Source organism: Siphateles boraxobius, unplaced genomic scaffold (assembly GCF_051911475.1).
Source record: "Siphateles boraxobius isolate OS27281-9 unplaced genomic scaffold, OSU_SipBor_1 48, whole genome shotgun sequence".
In the NCBI taxonomy this organism is placed as follows: Eukaryota; Metazoa; Chordata; class Actinopteri; order Cypriniformes; family Leuciscidae; genus Siphateles; species Siphateles boraxobius.
Genome location: NW_027509119.1, coordinates 9015718 through 9026186, shown reverse-complemented (window position 1 = coordinate 9026186; position 10469 = coordinate 9015718). Strand labels below are relative to the sequence as shown.

The window sequence follows — 10469 nt, the reverse complement described above, 5'->3', positions numbered from 1 at the left end:
AAAAAAGAATGTTTTGAAGCAGTCAAAAGAAAAAAATTGCATTACAGTTAGATAGCATACAAATTCCCATAGTTTGTGTAACTGGGTTGAAATTATATCTCTACTTTTACGGTTGAAATGTCACCAAATCCTGATGAACATTGTCTTCTATATCTTTAAGATATGTTTTATTGTCAATACTTGTTGTATTCAGACCATGGTGTTAATACCTGTACTTTCACTTTAAGAGGTCGCATGTTTTGTGACGTCATTCATGCGCTTCTCTCAGTTCGCGCCAGGCTATCTGAGAGGAGGTAATGTATTATTCTGCGTGTCAGTTTTAAACACTCATTTCGGTTTCTGGATGATGCAAACTTTGTTTTATTCATGTATAAATGTTAGTTTTGAGGTTGTAAACATACAGTTAATGTCAATTGAACATAAACCTTGTAAACGGACTTTTTGCAAGCTTTAAAGTAGACATTTTTCCACGTGCTAGTCTACAGAGTTTTCTGTATTATCTGCTATCAGGAGCTTGAGATCTGTATGCTGTGTGGAAAAGACTGCATGTGACGACAGCCTTATGTATTTTTTGTTGATTTGTACAGGTATGTGTATAATGTTCATTATAATTCATTTGGCATAGTGTTTACACTGGTTGTATTAAGCATGTGAAGGAAATTCATGTTGTCAATTACATTGAGCATTTTATAAATTAATTAGTTTATTTTCACATTTTTATTTAAAAGTATTTTGCTGATAATACTAAAAGTTTTATCAGTTATGTAGATTTGTGCAGTTCGCGCCAGGCTATCTGAGAGGAGGCAAATCCACTCCTCTACCTTCATTAAAAGAGCAACCAGCAGACGGTCGTGGTCCTGGTCTTTTCTTTATTCAGCACAATAAGAACACAACGCAGAATAAACGAGGGTTAACGGACGTGCATCCAACTTAACATAGAACTGTTAAAGACAAGGCACGCCCGTTACAATGGTGCCGTGACCTTTCGAGGATTGGTCTGAAGATCGACGTCAGCTCGTTCGCCGTGGGAAGCTGCATTCACTCGCCTTTTTACCGTGGTCAGGTATTCCCTTGGACTGCATCCTGATGTTAATTTTTTTGTTGACTTTTTCAATATAACAGCATTTAAGAGAGTGCTTTACTGATGTGCAATTGACTGCTGATTTATGTGATTATCTAGATCTTTTTTTCCTTTTGTGGTGCTCTTCCATTAAGTTTGACCATTAACTGACCGGTTTGACCATTAAGATTTTATTCTATTGTTTTTTTTACTCTCATATTTTTTTTGTGTATCGAGTGAACTGAAATATGGCAGAGGGTTACACATATTCTTTTGAGGGGGAAGTTGACAATGATGGGCGTGCCTCTATCGTAGACCAGTTTGGTGTGGGGAGGGGTTTGTTCTTTAGACCCTTAGAGTCTAGAACACCAGGGCCTAGTGTCACAGCGTTACATACCCCACAGCTTACCTATACACGTTATGTAGATCGTGCCATGCCAAGCCAAGTCGAGCAGAATCCAGACTTAGGCTCACTCATTACACAGTTAGCTGAGAAGTTAGGTGAGTCCATTACAGCTAAGCTACAATCTGACAGGTGCACACACAACACCAGTACTCCTGTACAGCCCTCAGAGTTGACATTGCCTAACGTCAAGGTTGTCATGCAGTCGGATGTAAGAGAACCTCCTATATTCAGGGGTGATAGCTCAGATAAATTCACAGTTCATGAGTGGGAAAATCTTATGACTCTGTATTTAAAGAAACGAGCTATTCCAGTGATTGAGCATTCAGAAGAAGTCCTGGCAAAGCTTATGGGCAAAGCAGGGGATGTGGTGAGGATAAAGCTGCGTAACAACACATCTATTAATCATGCTGCAAATCCCCATGTGATTTTTGATATTTTGAAACAACACTTTAGCGAACTGACTTACTCAAACATGCCGTTAGCAGATTTCTACAATACATTGCCCAAGCAAGGCGAAGATGCTATGGAATATTGGATACGCCTAAACAAAACAGTTGATGTAGCGGATGAGTATCTGAAAAGGCAGGGCCGAAGCATTGATGACCCAGGTCATGAAGTCAGCATGATGTTCATCAAATACTGCCCAGACCATTCTCTTGCAGGTGTTTTCAAGTTCAAGTCTGCGGAGAAATGGTCGGCAGGTGAGATCCAAGAGAGGCTTGATGAGCACATGCAGGGACAGAAAACTCAGGCTGCAACTGTTAGGCCACTTAAATCGAGCACAGTGGAGCACAGAGTCCATTCCCAGTGTCATGTGCCTATAGCGGATAGTACACCTGCCCCAAACACCACTATACCGTCGGTGCCATCTCCGGTGCCCATGACTACTGCGAGTGTTGACAATGTCTGCATGAGGAGTTTGGTGAACTTGTTAGACCGGCTGGTTACACAGCACACACAAGTGCCAGCTAACCCCAGAGTGCAAGCCGCAGTGCCTCACTCTTCTCAAAAGGTGTGCAGAGTTTGTAAGGCTTCTGATCATTCCACACTGTCTCACTGCAGGCGAGAGAACAGGTGTTTGAAGTGCTTATCGCCTGGCCACTGGAAAAGGGACTGCCCTGATCAGACCAACCAGCGCCGCTCTCAACCTGCCTACAGCGCTGGTGGACAGGAACATCAGTTAAACTAGAGAACCCACACCTTGGGAGGGGCGGTGTGGGTATCGTGGATGAATCCCTCTTTGATACACATGACCCAGCTCGCTTATATGAGGACTGCTGTGCCAAAGCACCTAAGGGGACCCGAATAGTCATTCAAGCCAGTTGTTGACAGAGGATCGAAGCATTCAGTGAGTTGTTTTATGCTACTGTTCTTGTCAATCACAGTGTGCAGCTTAGAGGCATGTTGGACTCTGGCTCTATGGCGTGTAGCATCAGCGAACACGCGATAGAGAAACTCAACTCTGCTGGTGTTTTGCCCGGGAAGCAGCACCTTAAAGAAAATATCGTTTTGATCGGCTGTGGTGGTCTGCAGACTCGGCCTGAGGGTTTTTATGACTTGGAGATACAGCTTTACGGAGCTCGCTGTGTTGTACCTACGTTGGTTGTGCCTGGTCAGCATGATGATCTCATATTGGGCTCGAATGTCATCAAACACGTGATTCATGTTCTGAAGGGTGATAATGACTATTGGAGCATGGCCTCCAGACCCGAGCATCAGTCTGATCCCGAACAGTTGAACAGTTCAACAGTTGAACAGTTCTTGTCGATGTTCACCAATGTCGAGCGATGGAGAGGGAGTGAGGTTCCTGACAAAATAGGCACTGTCAAGCTCACCCAAGCAGTGATACTTCTACCCAGGCATGAACACTTGGTTTGGGGTAGACTCCCTACTAGCGTGCCGATGTCTCCTGGAAGCACTGTTGTCATAGAGCCAACCAACTCCAAAGCCATGCCACGAGGTGTTCTAGTGGGCCGTCTTGTCACACCTCTCTGGGGTGATAGATGGGTGCCAATGACAGTTGTTAACCCATCTGACAAAGCTGTCACACTGAAGAGAAATTGTAAATTGGCTGATGTGTTTCCATGCTTGGCAATTGAGGATTTAGCTGCTTCTCAGGGTCTACATGTGGCTTCAGAGAAACAACCAGACGTAGACAACCAACAGCCAGACATTGTGATACAGCAATCTCATACGGAGAAACCAGTGCATGACATACTGCAACAGCAACTTGACACATCGCCCAGTGCCTATTTAGCTGGTCAGCCGGCCAAAAGCCTGTCAGAGTTGGGCTTAGGTGATATTGACATAGACGCATGCCATGTCAGTAAAGACTGTAAGTCGAGGCTTACACAGCTATTGATTGAGTATCAAGACATATTTTCCAAGCACTCATTGGACTGTGGTGAGGTCAATGGATACACACACCGAATTCATCTCACCGACGACCGGCCTTTTCGCTTGCCATACAGGAGAGTCCCTCCTGCCCACTATCAGAAATTGAGGCAGGTTCTCACTGATATGGAGGAAAAGGGAATTATCAGGAAGTACTCAAGCGAGTATGCTTCGCCACTGGTAATGGTGTGGAAGAAAGACGGTGGGTTGCGGATTTGCATTGATTTCAGGTGGCTGAATGCCCGAACCTTAAAGGACGCCCATCCCTTGCCGCACCAGTCTGACTGTTTGGCTGCTCTTGGTGGCAATTGCCTCTTTAGCACAATGGACCTCACTTCTGGCTTCTTCAACATCCCAATGCACGAAGATGACAAGAAGTACACAGCTTTCACAACCCCCCTTGGACTGCATGAATATAATCGCATGCCACAGGGACTATGTAACAGTCCAGCGTCCTTCATGAGGATGATGATTGGGATTTTTGGGGGCATGAACTTAACAAAACTCCTGTGTTATCTTGACGATCTTCTTGTCTTTGCATCGTCAGAGGATGAGGCCCTGTCCAGACTCCGCACAGTGTTCCAGAAGTTGCGGGAGAATAACTTGAAACTGGCTCCGAAAAAGTGCCATCTGCTTCGAGAACAAGTGGGATTCCTTGGACATGTCATTAATGGCGAGGGTGTGGCGGTCGATCCGGCCAAAGTGGAGGTCATCAACAGGATGACAGTACGAGACCTCATGGAGGACGATGAGTGCACGCCTTCTGTCCGGAGAATCAAATCTTTCCTTGGCATGGTATTTTACTACCAGCATTTCATCCCAAACTGTTCCTCTATTGCGAAGCCCTTGTTTGCACTTACGGCTGGACGGAAGAGGCGGGGACGGTCAGCTAGAGATAAGAAGCCTCTAGGTGTCTATCGCAAGCTTACTCCTGCAGACTGGTCGACGGAATGTGGGATCGCTTTTGATCGGTTGAAGACCATGCTGTTGGGGTGTGTTGTGCTGGCTCATCCGGACTTTGACGAGCCATTTATTCTATCAGTCAATGCTTCATTGAACGGACTTGGAGCAGTGTTCTCTCAAGTGCCACGAGGAGAGACCAAGGCCAGACCGGTTGCTTTTGCGAGCAAGACCCTCAGTACATCACAACGGAAGTATCCAGCTCACAGACTGGAGTTCATGGCTTTGAAGTGGAGTGTCTGTGAAAAGTTCAGCCACTGGCTAAAAGGCCTTAGCTTCACAGTTTGGACGGATAATAATCCACTAACTTACCTTCTAACAAAGCCAAAGCTTGATGCATGTGAAGTCCGTTGGGTCTCTAAGCTTGCGTCTTACTCGTTTGATCTCAAACACCTGCCCGGGAAAAGGAATGTGGTGGCTGATGCTTTGAGTCGCGACCTCTTCGCGAAGCCAATTTGTCAGAGGCTGCTGAAGGAACCATATCCCACCCTGATTCAGGAAGCTAATGGGAAAGAGGAGGATTCTGTGCAGGATGCTTTCAGGGTCAGCTGCCAGTCTCAAAGCTACAGATCAGGGGACCATCCAAAGTTCAAGGTGGCGTGTGATTCAGCCGAGATCAGAGCTCTTTGTCAGGCACACTGTGACTGAATTGATGCAACGGAATCCAGGGCACTCTACTTGGCCCAACACGTCCAACAGCTGTCGGGTGGTCAGGATGTTATGCCCATGTTCTCCGCTCAGGAGCTTCAGCTGAGTCAAAAGCAAGACTCCTGCATCTCTAAGGTGTTCCCTTTCGTTGCAGCCAGGAAGCGACCATCTAGGCGGGAAAGGCATGGCGCTGATTCGAAGGTCCTCAGATTGTTCAAGCAATGGGACAAGTTGGAAGTCCATGACGGGTTGTTGTATCGGGTGACGAGAGATCCTGTGTCCAAGCAGAGAAGATCTCAATATGTGTTGCCTCTGAGTCTAAAGGAAAAGACATTGTTGGGCATACACGATCTGGCAGGTCATCAAGGGCAGGATCGTACTCTCTCACTGGCAAGGCAGCGATTTTACTGGCCTGATATGGAGAGGGATGTGAGGGCACATGTCAGATGCTGTCAGAGGTGTGTGTTTGGGAAGTCGCCGGAACCTGCTGCTCGTGCGCCCCTAGAAAGCATCAAGAGCTCTGCCCCGATGGAGTTAGTGTGCATGGATTTTTGGTCAGCGGAGGACAGTAAGCAGCGTTCTGTGGATGTCCTAGTGGTCACCGACCATTTCACCAAACTTGCCCATGCATTCCCTTGTACCAATCAGACGGCAAAGCAGGTCGCCAAGAAGCTCTGGGACAATGTGTTCTGTGTTTACGGTTTCCCTTAGAGAATGCATTCTGATCAGGGCACCAATTTCGAGAGCAACTTGATTGCAGAGCTCCTTCGTCTGGCCGGTGTTGCCAAATCTCGTACGACAGCCTACCACATCATGGGCAATGGGGGGACAGAGCGAATTAATCGCACTTTGGGTAACATGCTTCGTACCCTTCCCCTTAAGGAAAAACATCTGTGGCCACAACAAATTCAAACCCTCACGTTTGCTTATAATGCTACCATTCATGAGACTACGGGTTACGCTCCCTTCTTCTTGATGTTTGGGCGTGTGCCCAGATTGCCGGTAGATATTCTGTTTAAGAGGGTTTTGAACGACCCAGGGATTGTTGACTATGACTCATATGCCAAGTCCCTACTTTCTTGCCTCAAAAGTGCTATGGAAATCACCCAGAAACATTGTTCCACTGAGCAACAGCACCAGGCCCGGCAGTACAACAAACGTGTCAAGGGTACCTACCTCTCTGTGGGAGATCGTGTTTTGGTAGCAAATAAAGGGGAACGAGGGAAGAGGAAGTTGGCCGACAAATGGGAGGATGGAGTGTACACAGTTGTTGGTGCCAATCCCAAAATCCATGTCTATAAAATACAGGATGCAGAGGGACGCACGAGAGTTGTGCACAGGAATCTTTTGTTGGAGGTCAACTTGCCATTTTCAGGGATGGATGAGAGCCAGGATACCAATGCGAATGATCAGTCTTTGTTCAGCGAGGAGTCTGCTCAGGAAGACCGTGACTCTAGTGATGATACAGCTTCAGTGTCTGGGTTATTGACTCAAGATGACAGTGCACCGACCCTGTCAAATTCCAGAGATGGTGAGAGTCTTGCAGATTTGTCACCCGAAGTCCCACTTGAATCTGAGTCAGCTGATTCAGAAGAGTTGGACCAGTCTAGTCCAGTGCACAGTCCTGTTGGTGCCATTGCTGATTACCCATCCATTTCACTTGCACCACGATCGGATATTTCACACTCACCACATGCTGACGCATTAGTTCACACTGACCCGCACACACAGACCACAGCTGATGGTCATGTTAGAACACGTGCAGGGAGAGTAGTGAAATCAGTGAACAGACTAATAGAATCCATGGTTCAGAAACCATTTCTGAGGGGTTCCAACATTTTGTTTGGGAGCAGTTCCTAATCTCTTTTTGTTTTGTAGAGATGAGTCTTGATAAATGTTGGTGATTGTTATTGTAGTATATTATAGTATTTTTTTGTGATGTGTTATGAGCACTGATACTTGAAAATGTCCATGGGGCAAGTTTTTTTGGGCCAAGTGTTGTGTGGCGTATCAGGCGTCGCATTGAGCTAAGGGGATTCAGAGACCTGATCAACCTCTTTTTTTCCCTGAACCTTGTATGTGAGGTGACTTCTAAGTTGACTGTGGACTAGGTCTATTATTTTTTTTTTCATTTGGTCCAGATTGTGTCAGTAGCAGACGTATTATGTGTTCTTTACAGTCTCGAGATTCCACTATATCAGGATGTTGGTGAATTTCAGGAGGGGTGAATGTAACCGGGTTGAAATTATATCTTTACTTTTACGGTTGAAATGTCACCAAATCCTGATGAACATTGTCTTCTATATGTTTAAGATATGTTTTATTGTCAATACTTGTTGTATTCAGACCATGGTGTTAATACCTGTACTTTCACTTTAAGAGGTCGCAGGTTTTGTGACGTCATTTATGCGCTTCTCTCAGTTCGCGCCAGGCTATCTGAGAGGAGGTAATGTATTATTCTGCGTGTCAGTTTTAAACACTCATTTCGGTTTTTTGGATGATGCAAACTTTGTTTTATGCATGTATAAATGTTAGTTTTGAGGTTGTAAACATACAGTTAATGTAATTTGAACATACAGTAAACCTTGTAAACTGACTTTTTGCAAGCTTTAAAGTAGACATTTTTCCACGTGCTAGTCTACAGAGTTTTCTGTATTATCTGCTATCAGGAGCTTGAGATCTGTATGCTGTGTGGAAAAGACTGCATGTGGCGACCGCCTTATGTATTTTTTGTTGATTTGTACAGGTATGTGTATAATGTTCATTATAATTCATTTGGCATAGTGTTTACACTGGTTGTATTAAGCATGTGAAGGAAATTCATGTTGTCAATTACATTGAGCATTTTATAAATTAATTAGTTTATTTTCACATTTTTATTTAAAAGTATTTTGCTGATAATACTAAAAGTTTTATCAGTTATGTAGATTTGTGCAGTTTGCACCAGGCTATCTGAGAGGAGGCAAATCCACTCCTCTACCTTCATTAAAAGAGCAACCAGCAGACGGTCGTGGTCCTGGTCTTTTCTTTATTCAGCACAATAAGAACACAACGCAGAATAAACGAGGGTTAACGGACGTGCATCCAACTTAACATAGAACTGTTAAAGACAAGGCACGCCCGTTACATTTGCATGTTAAACACTATAAAAATGCAATTTGTATTTATTGTCATCTAATAGGGTATTTATTTTACAGTATGTTACAGTATCTATCTACAGTGTTTTAAAGCTGTTTGTACACAAATTGTCTATTTAAAATATAATGAACTTTTAAATGTTATATATATATATATATATATAGAGAGAGAGAGAGAGAGATGATTTGATTTTGAAAAAAACTTTATTTACAAAATCACCTCACAATTAACTTACAACAGGAAATTAAAAACAAAATAATAAATCATCATCGACAATTGTACACAAAAAAAATCACAACTACACCAATTCAAAACAAAAGTATCAAGATCACACATAGCTCAGTAAAATCTGAAATCAATCAAAATTCTTGCTCTAATTAGAGACTTAAAAACAACAATGACATCATCATTGCTTTTTTGTTCTATTTTGCTCTTTCTACTCATGTAGATCGCCATTTTCGCTTGCCCAAGAATAAAATTCAACAATTGAAACGTAACACGATTTTTCTGTGCATATTTAAAACCAAAAATAAAAGTTTCAGGACAAAAACACTCATTAAACTTATTACACAACTCTTTCACCATTACAAGCAAAGTTTTCAGTCTGATGCATTGCATAAAAGCATGAAACACAGTCTCTTTTTGAGAACAAAAAGGACAACCCGAGTTATTCTTTGAATCCAAAATTGAAACAAAAGAATTCACCGCAATTGCCCCATGCAGGATTCTCCACTGCAAGTCCCCTGTTCTTTTCGATAATGGTGGCTTGTACAAACTCTCCATTCAGGTCTTACCTCATCACCTATTTTTAAAACAGAACACCAAGGGGTATCAACTCTCATATCAAGTGTCTTTTTGTTGAGAATGAGCACACATTCTATACAACTCTTTCCCCACACAGGAAAAAAAATCAACAGATGAAAAACTATTTTGTCAAAAGAAACACCCAGAATACTCTTCAACATTTGGTTGAATCAACAAACACAGAAAAGGATCTTCTCTGTCCCTAAAAAGAAATCCTCTAACATCATTGTTTCTTCATCCGTAAAACATTCTTTTAACTTATTCACAAATTGAGTCACTGAACGAACAGATCTGATTCCCAATTTTACAGTGGCAGCTTCTACTTTCTAAAAATGAGGTCCAGTTAAGCCCAGTAATTGTTTTAAAACAAAAAATCCTGAGTTTTGTAAAGTCTTATTAAATCCTGGTGAAAAATTGGATGTAGACAGATCCAGTCTTGCATTGCAAATCAAGGTTTCATTAAGCAACCAAAAAATGGAATGAAAATTTTCAGTCCTTTGAATATGAAAAAAACTCCAGATCTTGAAAAGCTGCTAATAAAAAGATGACAATTTCGAAAGATCCAAGCACTTCGGGTCCATAAAAAAAAGAGATTTATCCATTCCAAGGTTTCCAACGGTCCTTAATAAAACACAACTGATCGCCCTCCAACTGACATTCATAGGTCCATCAAGAAGTCTTTGTAAAAAATGCAGCCGGAAAGCTGCAATCCTGCTCTGGAGATGCACCAATCCTTGGCCCCCTTCTTCTTTGGGCAAAAATAAAATACACTGCGGAACCCAATGAAGCTTGTCCCCAAAAAAATCAACAAAGACCGCTTGAATTTCAGCCATCAATTTCACTGGAGGATCAATGCAAACCAATCTGTGCCATAAGAGTGAAGCGACCAAATTATTTACAATAAGTGTTCTTCCCCTATAAGAAAAGTTGGGTAGAATCCACTTCCATTTGTCTAGACAACCTTTCACTTTTTTTAATAACCCATCCCAATGTTTTTGTAAGACATTATCATCTCCTAAAAAAACTCCCAAGATATTTCAAACCCCACCTATTCCTACA

At 43.0% G+C, this 10469-nt stretch overlaps 1 long non-coding RNA gene across 1 annotated transcript; it reads left to right on the top strand.

The window, feature by feature from the left end:
* The first annotated feature begins 327 nt into the window (after positions 1-327).
* Positions 328-8474, top strand: LOC143710742 (uncharacterized). Its single transcript, XR_013194634.1, has 3 exons — positions 328-587; positions 804-1058; positions 8428-8474. It is a non-coding gene; the product is annotated as an uncharacterized LOC143710742 (long non-coding RNA).
* The last annotated feature ends 1995 nt before the right edge of the window (positions 8475-10469 follow it).